This window comes from Sinocyclocheilus anshuiensis, unplaced genomic scaffold (genome assembly GCF_001515605.1).
Source record: "Sinocyclocheilus anshuiensis isolate Anshui unplaced genomic scaffold, SAMN03320099.WGS_v1.1 scaffold841, whole genome shotgun sequence".
Lineage (NCBI taxonomy): Eukaryota > Metazoa > Chordata > Actinopteri > Cypriniformes > Cyprinidae > Sinocyclocheilus > Sinocyclocheilus anshuiensis.
In genome coordinates, this window is record NW_015557108.1 from 16319 (window position 1) to 20474 (window position 4156).

Sequence of the window (4156 nt, forward strand, 5' to 3'; positions counted from 1 at the left end):
TGCTTTACAACATATCAACATTCCGTTTACATCAGAGATCAAAAATTCATTTTCTTATCACTGTAAAGCTACTTTGAAACAACCTGTATTGTATAAAGCAGTATATAAAGTAGGGATGCACCGATATCACTTTTTCCAGTACTCGCCCGATACCGATACTTTTATTTTTGGTACTTGCCGATAGGGGTTGCCTGTTATTTTCACACTTAATTATGCCCATTAAAATGTATTACAAGTTTGTTACTTTCACTGTTCATTTTTTTGCTCTATGGTACATCATCTTTAATTTAATAGCATTAGAGCTGCTCCATTGCAGCGGCTTAGTACTGTGATCACACGCTTTGCTGTAATAATGCAGGGAACCACTAGCTAAAAATCTCCTAATTGTGATATATTCATAAATAGAAGTCGCGTTTTTTTCATCTGAAACGTGCAGCGATTTATTTTCCAAAGCCACTCATATAATGCAGAAACACCCATGAAGCAAGTAAAACATGCGCAACGCACACACCTATTTGTACTGGTGCAGAATGAGAGGGACAAGTACAGTACAGCCTACCGCATTTCACACAGGCTGTTAGTTTCACTTTTGCCAGATAGTAGTGTATGCTTAAGGGTGAAAATAAATGTTTATAGTGAATGCCCCTATAAATTGCCTTATATTTACGATTTAGTTTTAATCCAAATGATGCGTGCTAAGTGAGCGATCAATAAAGATCACACAACAGAAGTGCGCGCGCTCTCTCTCCCTACCATTAAGTAACTTGTGCATCGTTTTACCTTTTTGACATCTGACCGAACTACAAACTTTCCAGTGATGTCTGTGAGAAAGGGATATTCACTCGACAAGCTCGTGCATACCATTAAGTAACTTGTGCATCGTTTTACCTTTTTGACATATCTGACCAAACTACAAACTTTCCAGTGATGTCTGTGAGAAAGGGATGTTCACTCGACAAGCTCACGCATCTGCGCCGCCCCGTGCTCAATCCACTCAGCGTGCTTTGCTTACCAGCTGGCGCAAACCAGCTATACAGGCATTAATACTGAATGTTTTATTCATTGCATACAAATACTTCGTAGACATCTTTCATCTCTAATAACTCCATTCTGCTGTCTGTTGTCAGTGTTTGTCTGAATATGGCTCTTATCACATGCTGTGTGGTATCAGCGTTTGGTATCGGGGCATTTTAACGAGTACAGGAGCTCAGTATCAGGCCCGATACCAGTACATCCCTAATATAAAAGGCTACTTGACTAACCTGAAAAATTGACACCAACATTCAGAACGCACATAATTCCTGCAAGCTCGACCTGTCAGAATGGACCTTTGTTGCGGTCTAGCAGTGGGTATGCAAATCTGCATTTCTCAAAGGGAAAAAAAAAATAAAATAAAAAACACCTTTTAGGAGAAAGCATTAAAGCAGCTCTACAAACCTCTTAGCACTCAAACTCTGGAAAAAAAACAAAAAAAGGACAATACACTGAACAAGACAAACCATTAAAACACAGTTTTGTTTTTTTTTGTTTTTTTTTGTTAGACAGCACCTGAAACGTATTCATCAGAAGGACTCAAGGTGCTGTTCACAGAACCAGACTCCGCATCCTGACTCAAGGTGGCGTTAGAACCAGACTCATAATCCTGGCTCAAGTTGGCGTTAGCAGAACCAGACTCAGCATCCTGGCTCAAGGTGGCGTTAGCAGAACCAGACTCGGCATCCTGGCTCAAGGTGGCGTTAAATTTAATTTTCTTTCATTTGGAGGCTCCGCAGCTCACAGTCCAGCTCCTTTAGTATGCAGTCCAATTCTTCTGAGTCAGTTTCCACATGAAACAATCCCACCACAAAAAAAATTAAGTTTCCTTATGGCAAGTCAAATCACAAATGGCATGACTTACAGGCACAGGACTGGCTGTAATTTATGTGAAGGGGTTAAAGCATTACCTCGTTGACATTCCTTCTGAAGCCCATTGAGGTAGAGGCCTCAGTTTCTGGGGCAGGTTGTGAAAAATCCTACAATAAAAGAGCTAAGGGCCAGTCACATTTGTGTGACACTCTGATTTTAATGCTAGTTCTTGCAGTCACTAATGTATTAATCTAAAAAGTGGTAACATTTGTTTCTTTGAGAATACCCACTGCTAGACTGCAACAATTATCCATTCTGCATAAATATGGCCAGGGGTTCATTTTATTTCCTTTAGAGTTCAACTTCAGCAGAATATGATTGTTTTGTTTTTCAGCTGGGTCTGCACCATAACACCTGTCCGTCTGCATTTTTCTTGTTGCGTGTTTATCCTGCCCATTACTTACTGCAGTAGTTTCTGGGGAGCTACTCCATTACAGTAACGTGAGTAAATGTAATTCGTTACTTTCCACCCCTGGGGGAATGGAGTGCAGCTGGAGGAAAACAAAACCAGAGGCAATTCAAATTGCATGATGGGAAAGTACCCTATCCTACAGAAGAGCATTAAAAACTGCTAGATCTAATTACTTTTCGTCTCTAGAAGAAAACAAACATATCCCCAGGTATTTATTCACTACAGTGGCTAAATTAATTAAAGCATCAACAGGTGTTGACATTTCCCAACAGCACAGCAGTAATTTTTATGAACTACTTTCATTTTAAGATCGATACTATTAGAGACAAAATTGTAACCGTGCAGCAGTCAACTACGAATCAGTGTGATAGATCCCCTGAGGAACAATTCCACTCAATCCCTAATAATGAGTTAACGAGCTGTCCAGGTGGCACAAATTGTTTTCTGTTTGACTTTAAAAGTCCTGGTTTGGTTGGACTTATATGTATAGTTAGTTTAGCTGTTTTAGTGGTTTAGTTTGTGGTAAAGAATGGGCTTGATTAAACTTACTCTTTTGGTGGTTTTTTTTATCACTAGTTGGTATGGCAAGATGAGATTTAATATTTTATTCTTTGTTTGGTTGCAGGAATTAATTATGTTTGTTTCAATATGTATGTGTTCTCTCAATATTAGTGATTAGAAGAGCTAATAACTTTATTGACTCCCGTTTGGTCTCATTAATCAAAATTAACTATTAGTTTTTTTTTTTCTTAAAGTAGCTTCATTGAGTAGCATTAAGTGATGTTTTTAATAGCCAAATTCCCCAAACATGTCCACCTAGGTTCAGAATTTGAACAAGATTGCATAGCTGCATTATAAAGACTTCTAAAAATAACATGAGAAATGTTAATTACTTGGCCTCCCAAGTCTCTTGTTCATTTGTCATCACTGCTCCATATTCAGCTCCATAGGTTTACATGGCTCTTTGTTACTACAAGATTCTTTCAGATTAAGAAACACCAAATGTCACGTGTCACTCCACTGCTGTGAATGGCACCTTGAGCCAGGATGCGGAGTCTGGTGCTGTGAACGGCACCTTGAGTCCTTCTGATGAGAATGTTTCAGGCGCTGTCTAGTTACGTGCTGTCAAATGTGTTTAACCAAATAAAAAAAATTAATGGTTTGTCTTGTTCAGTGTTATACTTGTTCCAGAGTTTGAGTGCTAAGAGCTTTGTAGAGCTGCTTTAATGGGTTTTTTTTTTTTTTTTACCCACTGCTAGACTGCAACAATTATCCATTCTGCATAAATATGGCCAGGGGTTCATTTTATTTCCTTTAGAGTTCAACTTCAGCAGAATATGATTGTTTTGTTTTTCAGCTGGGTCTGCACCATAACACCTGTCCGTCTGCATTTTTCTTGTTGCGTGTTTATCCTGCCCATTACTTACTGCAGTAGTTTCTGGGGAGCTACTCCATTACAGTAATGTGAGTAAATGTAATTTGTTACTTTCCACCTCTGGGGGAAAATTGAGTGCAGCTGGAGGAAAACAAAACCAGAGGCAATTCAAATTGCATGATGGGAAAGTACCCTATCCTACAGAAGAGCATTAAAAACTGCTAGATCTAATTACTTTTCGTCTCTAGAAGAAAACAAACATATCCCCAGGTATTTATTCACTACAGTGGCTAAATTAATTAAAGCATCAACAGGTGTTGACATTTCCCAACAGCACAGCAGTAATTTTTATGAACTACTTTCATTTTAAGATCGATACTATTAGAGACAAAATTGTAACCGTGCAGCAGTCAACTACGAATCAGTGTGATAGATCCCCTGAGGAACAATTCCACTCAATCCCT

At 38.8% G+C, this 4156-nt stretch overlaps 1 long non-coding RNA gene across 1 annotated transcript; it reads left to right on the forward strand.

Annotated features, from left to right (window-relative positions):
* Positions 1-1483: 1483 nt before the first annotated feature.
* Positions 1484-1739, forward strand: LOC107677668 (uncharacterized). Its single transcript, XR_001632872.1, has 2 exons — positions 1484-1577; positions 1617-1739. It is a non-coding gene; the product is annotated as an uncharacterized LOC107677668 (long non-coding RNA).
* The last annotated feature ends 2417 nt before the right edge of the window (positions 1740-4156 follow it).